The following is a 13,865-nucleotide window of genomic DNA, read 5'->3' on the forward strand; positions in this document are numbered from 1 at the left end:
TTGCAGATTTGCAAAAATAATTGCACAGGTAACATTGCTTCAAAGAAGCAGTGTAAGATTTTTCTAAAGAATAATTTTTCCAATGAATATTCTGTCTCACAAAAATAAAATTAAAAAGGCAGACCGCTGTTGTGTGCAGACTCTACTTTGTGAACCACCAAGCATTCATCTTTTCAGCTCTGGGAATTTCAATACTTCACTGTGTGACGCTCAGCATTAAGTGCATCTCTAAGCACTCAATGTCATGGGTTTCCCTAGCATTGCATTGTGTGAGGCTTGGCTGTGGGTAGCTCTAGCGTTTCATTGCATGGGGATCTGCTGTGGATATCTCTTGCATTCCTCAATAAGAAACTTATCATAGGAATTCATAGAGCTATAAAGTTTGGATTTTTGGAGCTGGACTGATTCTTCAAAATATGGATTCTACACTAGGCAAATTATTGTTTTACATAGGGCATGTATATGAACGTCGGCTATGATTAGGTCTGGGTAACCATTTTGGAGGCAAATGGAAAGAAAACATCTTAAAAGAGCTGAGTTTGCTATTTACGGTGTTTAATCATCAATAAATCAGGTCATGTCAGAGGCCCATGTGTACAGGCAATGCAGTTCAACAGTCAATCAGCTTTCAAGAAGAGACATATGCAGAATCTGCCTGTTTCTAGGAAAATGCTCTTGTTAAATCAGTCTTTGATAAAAGAGGCCTTTACAGTACCAGGATTCTCATCAGAAAATTAACTCAGCATAACAGGACTATTCTGGGGAAGATGCCCTATACAACAGGACTTTTTCCAGGAAGAGAGTCGCCTAGAACCTGATGGCTGCCCTGAAAGATACCCGTGTAGTATAAAACAGCTACATACCTTCCGAACAAGGCTGCTGCTCAGGAAAATACCTTAAAAGAACCAGACTGCTCCTCAGAAAGAGTATACTGAAATTAAAATGCTCCTTAGAACGTGACCCCTGCAAAGCCAGTTTTCATCCCTGTTAGAAACCCCTTAAAACCTAATTGCACCAGAGTGGTCTGCTGTCATAGTAATTCGTGGAACCAGGCTGTTACTGAGGAAGAGACTTCAGCAGAGACATTATTCCTTACAAAATCCTTACCTCTACAGGATTCCCAATAAATCTGTAATTTATAGATTAAATATTTAATCCTCCAAAATCTGGGATTCTCAATCAGATGCTTCCATACGTTTACAGCACCTGGACACCCTGATTTGGGTATCAGTTGTGCTCTACAAATTTAAATTCATTAATTCATATATAATGGACATCCTATCCCAAATCAGTCTTTGGTCCTCACAAGCTTGTCGTCATAATTGGTACATTATATTGCATCATACACAGGATGGATTTACTTTTGTCGTCCAACTGTCATATGACAAGTTAACAGACCCTTAAAGAAGAAAGAGCCATTGCCACAATTCCTATTGCAAGGATCAAGATTGGCATGAGAAACAATAAGCACGTTACCTCCAAGAAAGTGACCCTCCATCACATTCTATGCCCCTCCTCCATACCACCAAGACCACTAAATTTATATTGTAGCCCATGTGCGTTCAAGAGATGGATCAGCATTCTGGTGTCTCTAAACTGCTTCCAGACTAGCAAACCAAAGCCTTCGGAAGAAAAGGACCACAAGTAGTCTCAGAGAAGAGGAAGATGCCTTGTTATTCGGACCTCTACAGGCATGCTTTGGCTGCCATTCAATTGAAGGTGGGAAGCACATAGAGGGAATGAATGGGTTGGGGAGGGGTGTAATCTTACAAACGAAAGCACTCTTGGACCAGGAATGTCTGCTAACACCTCAGGAATGCTTTCAAATATTACCGTAATCTGCCCTATTGTTTGGATACCAAGTTGGTACGATGCTATAGGTCGCTTTCTGAGATGCTCCTAGTTGTACAGGATACAGTGAATAAACCTTCTTCTAGGACCTGTTAAGTTATGTCATCATTTAACGGTATTCATGGAACAACAAAATGCTGATGGACAGTCACCTACCAAGAAAGCCTTGAAGGGCTAGGAAACAAGGAATGGGCAGGCTAGCTAGTATAGGCAGGCTAGCTAGTATGGGCAAAGTGGAATGTATGCATAGGACGTTTACTCACAGAAGTTGTACAGACATTCCAGTAAGGATGGGAAGCAGCAGTTTACAGTGAACTGCACCCTGTACGTAGAAATTAACCTCATGCAGGGTTCTACTAACATCACCCTTACTATACAGTCAGATACTCCACGGGTTACAATACCTTTAGATCTGCCCTATCCCTCTATTAATCCCACTATTGGGCATTGGGCAAGAACCAAGGCATAAATGAATCCAGTTTCAAAGATAACAAAATAATCCTTTTAAAATTACAAAATTATAGATTTGCTAAACAGGTGACAGAAATCAAAGTGAGGCACGAGCATACTGCTCAGAACACGAAGAAATAAAAGGAGTGAATGGGAATATAGCAAGAACATCAGAGCTGCACAGGGCGAGCACCAGCCCTGCCAGAGCTCAGGATTTGTTGGGATTAATACTGGACTCATCTGCTCACAATATTAATAATAAGGGCATCTAGTATTAGCTACAGGAGGTTTCCAATGTCTGCCAACGCTGGGAGAAGGCTGGATCCAGTGTTCGGCATCACTCCAAAGGTAGAGCCACTCAGCCTCCCTGTCGGCTGGTCTCGAACTCTGTGGAAAAACGAGATCAACAGAAAATAAAACACATTCTAAAGCCAATTCTTGATTTAATTCTTAAACCTAGTATATTCTCCACCTTTGTGCAGGTTGCCAGATCACTTTGTATTCAAAGAACTTTCATTTTACAAAAATATATTATTTTTAAAACATTTTTTATTGCTTCCATCATGACAATGTAATTTCGCATAAACTATGGTCAGCATCAGCACAAGGCAATTGCATCAATTTTGGCTTACCATCACATTTCCTCTTTATTTTGCAGTTAAGACACTTATGGAACATCAGGAGTATGGCATCTAAACCATCCCTCCCTCATTCAATCTTTCACATGTTTATCTCGATTCATTATCCCCTTTGTCACCATCAAGCTCTCAATCACCTTTTATCAGGAGTACATGGTTATTTGGTTATTACATTTAGTCCATATTTCGTATCTCACACCACTGTCCACAAATCTTTTAGTATTGTTGTGGATACCCCCTGCTCTATTATATTTCTTGTTTAATCACCCCACACCAGTCCAAATCCAGAAACCATTCATTATATGTTCTCTCCATCTTTGAAAGTCATTCCCCTGCAATTTATTGCCTAATCTCCTCAACCTCATCTGCTCACCCCGCCAACCAACTATATGAACTACCATACCCCTCCACTAATGATCAACCCTGTTATTCATTTAATCTACCCCAAAGAAACTGGAACAGATTCATAGAATGGTTTGGCTGAGTGCACAAGGCTAATCTGAATAACCAATAACACTGGACTTACCTTGGGTTCTGGAGCAGCGTGCTGCCTGGTGTAAAGCGTTTCAGTGACTTGTCAGGGATAGTAAGCGCTATATAAATGCACCTACAATACAATCACAAACTGAATATTTTTCCCATGCCAGGGCCGTGCTATGTTCCTGGCCACTGCTAGTCCCACATTACATAGCAACAGTTTGCGTTAGGGTGGCTGTTGCTCTCCTCATATACCCAATAAAATTATTCTGCCATTCCTTTCAACGAGTATATAAGTGATCTCATTTAGTTGGCTGACATTTTTTCTCCAATATTTGGCGATTCTCAAACACTCCTACCATGTGTGAATCAAAGTTCCATCATTACGCACTCCTTCAAACAAAGGTCTGATTGGGTGTGTCCCCTAGCCCTGCATTTCACCATAGTGGAGTACATGCGATGCAAGATTTGCAATTGTAGTAATCAGACCCCTGCCTTAACTGCTACCTTGAGGGGGCCCACGATCCCTCTTCTCATTCTTGGTCTTCTGTTTGACCTACGTCCTTTTCCCATTTTTCTTTGACCAACATCAGTACATCTGGTGAGAGATTTCTCAAAGTTTTGTATATCTGCTATACACTAAAACAGCTTGCATCTATTGCTTGTGGGGTACGACCTTGGCTAAGTCTATAACTGTGCCTGCCGATGAACAGCACAACTTGATTATTTGTACGATCCATCTCGTTATAATTCTTTCAGTAACTTATGTTTGCTAAACCACAAAGAATTACTGTGGGTTTGTGACTGCTACAGTACATAACCCCCATGATATCCATTTTGAACTTATGTAGATAAGTTTATTCTGATCTTATTCATGTAAAGTGTAATACAATTGGAGGCTTCATGTGACCCGATAATATATTTTAATTTCAAGATGGCGTTGAAATTGAGAGAGAACATTATCTTCGCAACCACCAGTAACCTGGTAATAACATATCATAAACAGTAATTTTTCGGTAACAGCTCTTGTGTAAGCTGCAATTTGTACTCATAATGATGCATTAGTAAGTTGCAGCCAAGTAGACACATCAGTCATTGAACACAATGTGTTTCATTTGTTCAAGTGACCAGCTGGGTTAATACCAAAAACAAAATGTTTTCCACTTTGTTGCACTAAACCTCGGTGTTGCAAATTTTCTTCTCTCTTACTATCTTCATGTACCTTTGTAATGGATTAGATGCTAGAAATCTAGCACTTCAAGAGCCATGCTGCCAATTTCAAACCCTTGAGCTCTAGGTGATAAATCTTTCCTTCACTCATTCTAAGTAAGTGTGGGAAAATAGGCAGTTGCTGCATGTTTGTTTTTGTGCCACAATAGGTATGAACACCACGTCTACCATGTGATCTCAGCACTACAATGGCTGCCAGTTAAGCTGCTTATTCAGTTTAAAACTCGGCATCATGCACCAGGCCTTCTACTAGATGAGACTTCATTTCCTCTCAAATGTGATAACTCCATATATGCTTGAGAGCTCTACCACTGAAAGGACCATTGGTTTCTTGTGGTTGCATGCTTTAACTATGCCTGAGGAGACAGTAAATTCTTCAGAATTTTAGGTCAACAGCTCTGGAACAATTTGTTTGGATCGCTGGCATCTATCAAATTTTAGAACACTTCTGCAGCACCTTGAAACTGTTGCATCCCTGGCCTCCATGCTTTTAAGGTGCCCTATGAAAAACAAGTCTTTAGAAATAATGTAATATCTGCCAAGACCACTGTAGGGCTAATAGTATCCGGATGACTACCAGAGTTATCACTTGTATTAGTGGAAATGCACAGGGAAACATTCCATACCAGTTTAGTGATGGCGCATTCTTCAGAGATTATGAGTGCAGATAACTTGAAAAATGTTGGCACTGTGGGTTTTTGTTTGAAGCAAACAGATTTACCTTTCATGTTGCCAATGTTTATCCATATCTTTGACAACTTCGAAATATTTCACTTTAGTGAGCAATGTCTCTCTACACAGAGTATCTGCCTCTATATTTTGAGCTATGCAATTAGTATTCACCAATGAAATATGGTGTTTTATTAAGCAGTGCCAGATGAGTAGACCCAATTTTGAGAGTGTATAATTGTGTTCCACCTTGCTTGTTTATATAAATCAAAGCTGTGGTATTGTCTGTCGGTATTTCTGGTATCTAACTCGGACAACATTTTAGTACTAATAACAGTGTCCTTCATTGTAGGACATTTATAGACTTAATTGGGTGTGGTGCCCAGCAGCTTACGGCTTACAGCTGGCCTAAAAGAACACCCCATTCTGTGTGTGATGCTTTCGTTGGTACTGCCACAGTGGGGGTCTGGTTGTGCGAACAGTCTGTCTTTTGTCTTGTTTTCGTGCAACCAACACTTTAATTCTCTTTGTACTTTGCATATGATAACCATTAGACTCTCCCAGAGCTGCCGTGTCTGAGACCACTGGTTTGATAACTATTCCTGCAGTGGCCACTTAGGAAGTGGTGCATGTTTTATTAGGTTTACGCATTGCGAAAACAATCATGTAATCGTATTTCTTTAATGATAATGTTCCCCTGCAATTGTATCTCACAACATGCACTGATATAGTGTATAATCAAAAGGGAATATCATTTTATTATTAATGTGAATAGCCCATTAGCCTCAATATGCTTGCTAAATCTCAAGACTAAGTAGACCTAGAAGCCATTTTATTCAAGACAGTACATTTGCACTTTCTTGCATCCCCTTGTAAAAAGAAGCCTGACTTTCAATGTTACCAACCAGAAGCACGGCTGTAGGAAATTATGAACTCAGCAGTGAGTTCATGTATTTTTATCTCAGTTTAAAGGACGGCTCATTTTCCCCCGTGAGAAGATCCTGCCATCTGCTAATTAGATACGTTTTGCTGAAGTGACAAGTTCCTATCACAACGTTATTCTACAAAAGACTTATTTTGAGGGAAAAGTGTATTTCAAAAACTGTCCAAAACTCCATGCATTTTAGTATTACGTGCTCCAACTGACCTTTTGGACGAGAGCTCTGGTCATTTGAAATGACAATTGTCTGGTGATTATTAGCTCTTCTGCTTGCTATTTTTTTATTAAATGCATGTGTGTCGTATGAGCTTCAAGATGTATTGTGTTTTATTTTTAGATTACTGAAACCATCATTCCAGACATTATCACAACACGCGTGTTGAGATTGAAACTTCCGGTAGAGCCAATAGAATGCTAGTACTCTTTTTGAGTTGGGGTGGCCATAGCTGAGTTTGGTCTCTGCTCCCATAAAACATTGTTATTTTGTCAGGACAGAATATGGGGTTAACTTCTTTATATTGAAGGTGAACTCTAACCAGTAAGGTAGAGTGCATAACCTGTTTTATTCTAGTTTGACGTAGTTAAAATGAGTTTCCCTTTAGCTGTCAATCGTCTAGGTACGCATAGACATGACAGACATGAATGGTATGCTGCAAAAGATGCGCAGCCACCCCTATCTGCTAAATGTCCTTGGTGCAGACATTATTCCAAAAGGTATTACCTTGAATTGATCATTAATACCAAACACCAACCTTAGATACTTTTTATGACCTTGGTTCATCAGAACATGGAAGTCAGTGGTCTTTAAGGTCTGCTGTTTCAGAAGATGTCTCCTCTTATCAACAAGGAAATAATGTCTTATAGAACAGTCATCTAGAATCACTGAGCCTTGACAAATTTGTTTAAGAACTCCAATACTGGCTTCTGTGGGGTAGGTCAGTACTTAATTTGTAACGAAATAAATGCCAGTGCCCTCGTCAGGAGGCCACTGCAGCTTGCACCACCCATTGCCCCTGCCAGTGCTGCCAAGGACAGCACCAACACAACTACTACCCATCGCACTCCGACAAGTGTGACAGTTCAGACTACTCCACGCCCTTAAAGCTATAAGAAGGGCTTGGTTGGCAGGTATTCATCATTGTTAATGTATACTGAATTAATAAACAACTATTTTTGTGCTTATCTCTACATTAGAAAGAGACAGAGCCACCATGAGGCAGACTGTAATAATTGCCGGTGTTGAAAATTAAGTGCTGGTACCGAGCATCGGTAACCACCGGCTCAAATTAAGCACTGGGGTAGGTCCTGTTTTGGTACAACAAAGTATAAAGAGTAAACTCCCTGGTTCCATTCTTTATGTGCTACTTTCTCGATTGCTCCCTTGAAAATCAGCTCTTGAACCTCCTGTAGGGGACAAATGCGTTCCTTCTTTTGCCTCCATTGTTTGGTTTCATGGTAAGGTGTTCATCAGCGTTTTACAATAACCATGTTTTAGGGCGCCGAGCATCCACTTTTCTGAGGTAATTACTTGCCACTGTGAAAGTAATCCCCAGTCTGCCCCCTACTGTGTTAATTGTTGGAGAGGGTGGGCAACAAAAAGCAGTCATATGCTGCAATGAGTGTTTGATCTTGATGTTTTCCCAAGAACACTTCCTCTGCCTCAAACGATCTGTTCTGATACGATGTTTTCCTGAAGCTCTTCACTAATTTGCTGGAAATGAATAATGCCGAGAGGGGCACCAACCAATGTAACGTTATTTATACAACATGTTTGTAAGGTGTGGGCTAGAGCAATTTTTTTTTTTTTTACAGCTCTCCTCATTTTCATATCTGGAGCAAATACCCTTTCACACAAATTGTACAAAGCATGACGCTGGAGCAATGGAACTTAGGGGGTGGGTGGGATGTGGGAAGAGGTCAGATGTATGACCATGACAGATCTTTATACTGACAATAGGATTCTGACTTTTGCAAAAGCTCAAAAAACCTATGGATCTGTGGTGGGTTATTTCTTACAGTATGGTAAACTAGCACACACAGCTAGAGTGCTAGTTGCTCTCGTTGAATTGGTTGCCTATACTCCAAAAAATTACGCTTCTCGGAACACCTTCAGACTACCAGACGATGCTGAGGTGCTTAACATCCTAACTACATTAAAACTGTCAAATCACTTCAATGATCCTCTGCCCACCAGATATTCTAAAGAGCATACCTCATCCATTAACCCTCTCTGGTCGACGATTGTTCGTGAATCTCTCACGCAAGGCTTGATTCCACATTGCCTCAAGATGGGACAAGTCACCACCATCCCAAAGCAACTTAAAGCAGACTTATCTGATTCTAACAACTTCATACCAATCTCTAATATCATGACTTTATCCAAACTATTTGAAAAATACGTACACAACTCTGTAACCACATTAAACATTTTAAACTCCTCGACCAATACCAATCTGGCTTCAGATCTGGACACAGTACCAAAACCGTTTTAACACACAATGTGGACGATGCCCTTAGGCTACTTGACCAGAATGAACCTTGCCTACTTATACTGCTTGATCTTTCCCCAGCGTTTGACACGGTCAAACGTGACAAATAAATTGAGCTCCTTGAAACAAGGATGGAGTTATCAGGTCCAGTCTTAAACAGGTTTGCCTTGTTCATTCAAAGTAGAACTCAAAGAATTAAAGTCAACCATGACCAGGAGAGAATCCCGCACTAAGAAGTTCAAACACTCTAATGCTGAAACCACCAAAGTTCAAAAAGAAGAGAACCTACAACCGTGCCTTCTCCAATCTTGCTCTGAGAATATGGAACATTCTCCCACCAGAATTCACACCGAACCCCTCTGCCTCTGCATTTAAAAAAAGAAGTCAAACGCTTGCTCCTGAATAGCTACATGCAACAATAGTACTGTAGCATCACAAACTATTTGAATTGACCTTACAACCCTGCCCTCCCTGATCTTCCATGCAGTCTGCTTCTTGTTAACTGTCTATAGGTCTATTTTTGTCTCCAATTAGCTTCTGCTGTATATGCATAGTTATATATTTTCCTGCTCCAGCTTAACGAGCTGGCTGCGTTGTCCAGCGCTCTGATACCATGTCGGCTCATGTTCGCGCTTTATAAAACTTTCAAATAAATACAATAAATAAATAGAGAGATATGGCCTACATCCCCAGGCACGCCCATACCCATGCAGACTCTGGTAGAACTGTATGTACTCTCGAACTGTAAAAGACTAATAACTAATACGTTTAGGTTGTTGCATGCGGATACACCTGTAATAAGACTAAAAATAGAGGACAAATGGCAGGATATTATAAACTAACCAATTACGGAGACTGAGTGGGATGAACATAGAATGGAACTCAGGCTGGTATCGCGCAATGCACAATTTAAGATAATTCAGTATACGGTCCAACTATGTCCATATGACCTATATGCCCAGACAAATTGTGTAAACTTTATCATGCGCATCCTTCAAGCTGATTCGTTGTTAAGAAGTGACAGACTTTATACATCTTACCTGGAATTAGCAGGGGCTGCAGGGTTTTTGGCCTGAAGTGAAACCCCGAAACCGGTCCTAGGATGCTTGTTTCCAGTCCAGGGAGGACCTGGCCTGGCAGTTCAGGCTGGACTGTTCCCATTGGGCACAGGTCAAGACTGATTTGCATATGGCCGGGTCCAAACTGGTATGGCATGGTGAGCAAAAAAACGATGGATTTAGGCCCAGATCTCTGTACTGGGGTGAATATATGACATTGTTCTGCATTCTGTCCATCAATAGTTCTTTTTGCATTTGTCACCCCGAGTGGGACGGGTATGCTCAGACGTGAGTCCCGTGCTCTCCATGCGACTGGAATCAAGCTATCCTGGCTGAAGAGGGGTGAAACCCCGAAACCGCTCCTAGGATGCTTGTTTCCAGTCCAGGGAGGATCTGGCCTGGCAGTTCGGGCTGGACTGTTCCCGTTTGAATTGTTGGTGTTCTCTTCAGGACCAACAAAGCTGTAACAAAACAAAACAGCTCTTGATTCTTAAGAGGAGTGAGGTCAGAAAAGTAGAGGTATTTTGGAGGATTTAGAGTGATTGTGATTTGTTTTGTTTTGTTACAGCTTTGTTGGTCCTGAAGAGAACAACAATTCAATTGGGGTGTTCGAAGCGCGTCGACCTGTTGGATTTCAGACCTTTTGAGTGCTTTGTATATGTTTGAAATATTTGTAACTTTGGATAATTCCTTTGAAATTCATTCGCCTTAGGTCTTATTGTCTTTAAGCATTGTCTTTTTAATTATTGTAAAATTAGGATTGCAGTTTGTGATGAGGGTATGTATGAATGATTGGTAGTGTGGCTGTTAGATTTGATGTGGTCAAGTTTGAATATTGAGCGCAAATTTAATTGGGGAATGTGTTCCAATGTACGATTGTGAGTATGTAAGTTTTGTGTATCAATGAAATATGGGAGCTATGTGAGATGTAAAATAAGTATAGAGACTTATGATTAGGCTATGAATTGTTTTTGTTATTCAAATACATTTTGATATATTCATTAATCGAAAAGAAAAAACTTTATTGGTCACTTTGTTTTGTTTCTTGGTGATGTTTTCTAAATAAGGTATAAAAGAGAGATCAGCATTGGCATTTTGTTGTTTATTGTTCTAATTGTGGCTCTGTCTTGCTGATTAGGAGTCCAAACCCTGGTTGTTACAACTTTGTGGTATTACAGCCATTTTTACTTTCCCAGTGTCCCGTCCACTGATGTTCCAAAAAGTTATTCATCTAAAAAAGTAGTGTCAAAAGCCAGGCACTGAGCCTCTAATTTGAATCTAGATATTCCTGGCCTCTTACACCTGCATAAGTAACTGTGTCTATAGAGTGAGTCAGCTTGCTGAGTCAGTGAAGATTCTAGACATGTATTAGTAAACATTTTTCGGCCTTTGCGTATTCCTCTGAGAGGCGTTGCATTACCTTTTCTACCTCCTCCAACTATTGATGCCCAACCCAGCTAAGCAGAGCATTTGAATTTGCCACATCCAACCCCCTAGCCATGCTCTTTTGACTTTTTCCTCCCTCGCTGCATGTAACCTCTTCCTTTCTTTATCTGATGGGGACCTTGATGATGGGATGTTTGCTAAGTACTTTTCTTTGCAGTGTATACAATCAAGAGTTTATGTATATTGCATCCTGCGGTGAAGGGCTGCATTTCTTCTGCACTTTCGAGAGTACAGTTTTTGAGGTGACTGTGGGCCAGATGTGGATAATCCAGAAATACCGAATTCTTAATACCAAATTTTACCGATTCGGTATTAAGAAATCGGTATTTCTTATGTAGCTAATGAATCGGCAAAAAATACCGATTCCTTAATATTCCTTATTACCGAATCGGTAATACCGATTCGGTAATAAGGAATACCTACCCATTCATTCCTAGCGGCTTGGAGGCCCATAGGAATGAATGTAAAGCCATTCTGTATTAGCGATTCGGTATTACCCAATCGGTAATACTGGGAGGTATTTCAAGGGTGCCAGAGTGTCCAAAGGACACCCTGTTGCACCCCTGAAATGTGCCTGTGTGCACATGTGGCGCACATACATGCCCTAAGGGCATGGTTGTGCCACATGGCACTTAAAAAAAAATTCAAAAGTGAATTTCTAAAGGAATTCGTTAATTACCACCAACTTGAAGTTGGTGGTAATTAACGAATTCTTAAAGCACATAAGCACTCTTTTATGTGCTTTCTACATTGCATTTACCAATTCGGTAAATACCGATTCGGTATTTACTGAATCATCACCTACATTAGGAATGGCTAAATACCGGTCGGTAACCCTGAAATTTACAGAATTTCGGGGTTACCGACTGGTATTTAGCCACCTACATCGGGACCTGTATTCTTAACAACCTTATTCTCTAAGAAAAGGCAACTTGAAAACATTGGGGGTACTGACTTTTTCTCTGCAGTGTATTCATAATCTCTAGAACAAAACAAGATTCCTACTGAATGGTATGCAGCCAAATCACCAGGAGGTGAGCGCTGTAAAGCAAATGATTTTACCTCCTTTTGGGGATGAATCATTTGCCACATTTCACCATTTATTATCCACAACATTCTGATTGATATTGCTTCCACCAAAGTGAGGGGAGGGTTACGTTAACCCGAGCAGTAAATCTATATGTATTGGCACTCCTGTACCTGGCACCTGTTCTGGTTTCTCACATCTTATCTTTCTGTCTTTTTAGGCATCTTGTAGGCAGTTAATTACTCACTGAAGTTTTTGATTTTATGCTAAATTGCTGCCACTTTGGCTTCCAAGGCAGCATTTTTGTTTTTGGATTCTGAATATTTGAGTACCTTCCAACTTCTGTGATTGATGTTTACTTTAGAGACAGAGCAGGATTCTCATATCCATCTCAATAGGTTTTTGAAGTTGACAGATTTTGAATGTTTGCTCTTACTGGTGTCTGTTTTTCTTATCTTTTCAAAAGGCTTGCTGTTGTCAAGAGTTTCAATGTGGAGGCCCTCTGTTGGTTCCTAGAATCCAAATCTTTCAGCCCCAAGGACCTACAGTCCCTAGACAGTGCATGCTTTTGTTTGATTTTTTCTTTAATCCTCTAGAAGTTCTTAGTTACTGTTTTGGGTACCTCCGCACTATACCATGCTACAACCTCGACAATGGACTCCTGGAATTGTTCTCCAGCGTCAGTGCTGTGCCATTCTGACACTCCTGGACTTCCTCTTCTGAGAACTTCATTTCAGACATTGCAGGTTGTTTTATTTGTGCTATCGTCTGTGTACATTTTTTTTCACATCAGATTTTATTGAGTATTACATCATCACATATATAGTTGTGTCATCTGGTGTCCTGCTGTTTGGAAAGTAATACAATCTTTCTCTATATAAAATCAGTTGTTGAACTTCTCAAACTTTCCCTCTTCCCTTCCCTCCGCAAATCGTGTCTAAGAAAATTGCATACATGAGGCCATTAAGTCTCATCCATAATAGTCCCAACAGAAGATACAAGTTGCATAAGAATTCAACATTCTTTGTCTATGGTTGGGTTAGTGGGGTGCATGGTACCATAAAGGAGCTCATGTGGACATCCTCAGCTCTAAGAGGAGGTTGGGTAACGTAACCCCCCACCCCCCCTCCCAAGCCTGGGGTGTGTCTAGCGAGCCTATTCCCCTTCTAGCTTCTCTCAACACCTCCCCTGTATCCAGCCCATCTCTCAAGTTCCTTACGCCACGTGGTTACTTGGAGGACTTCCAATGTATGGTGATTTCCCTCTTTGCTAATATGAAGGCCAAGTCCTGAAATCTACCTGTGACCTTAGTTTTGGAGGTGTGTGGGAACCGGCTCAGTAAGCAGTGACCAGGAGAGCAAGAACCTCTTTCGTTAGGATATCAAAGACCACAGTTGTTACCTCTTTTCAATAAGTATGCAGGGGTGGCAGTTACACATTGTGTGCATAAGCTCCAACCTTTTATCCTCACATCCCGGGCAGGCCGCACTGGTCGTACTGAAATATTTATAAATGCAGCCTGGAGTAAGATATACCCAATGAAGAACCCAATAATTGATCAATATGAATCAGGCATTCCTATATACCTTT

General features: G+C 40.6%; 1 protein-coding gene across 1 annotated transcript in view; it reads right to left on the bottom strand.

The window, feature by feature from the left end:
* Positions 1-538: 538 nt before the first annotated feature.
* Positions 539-13,865, bottom strand: part of PITPNA (phosphatidylinositol transfer protein alpha) — a 230,081-nt gene continuing 216,754 nt past the window's right edge. Inside the window, exon 12 of the mRNA XM_085649058.1 lies at positions 539-2,688. The gene's annotated coding sequence lies outside the window, so the exon portion shown is untranslated. The remainder of the gene's footprint in view (positions 2,689-13,865) is intronic.

The sequence above is a fragment of the Triturus cristatus genome, chromosome 3_2 (genome assembly GCF_964204655.1).
Source record: "Triturus cristatus chromosome 3_2, aTriCri1.1, whole genome shotgun sequence".
NCBI classification, from domain to species: Eukaryota; Metazoa; Chordata; class Amphibia; order Caudata; family Salamandridae; genus Triturus; species Triturus cristatus.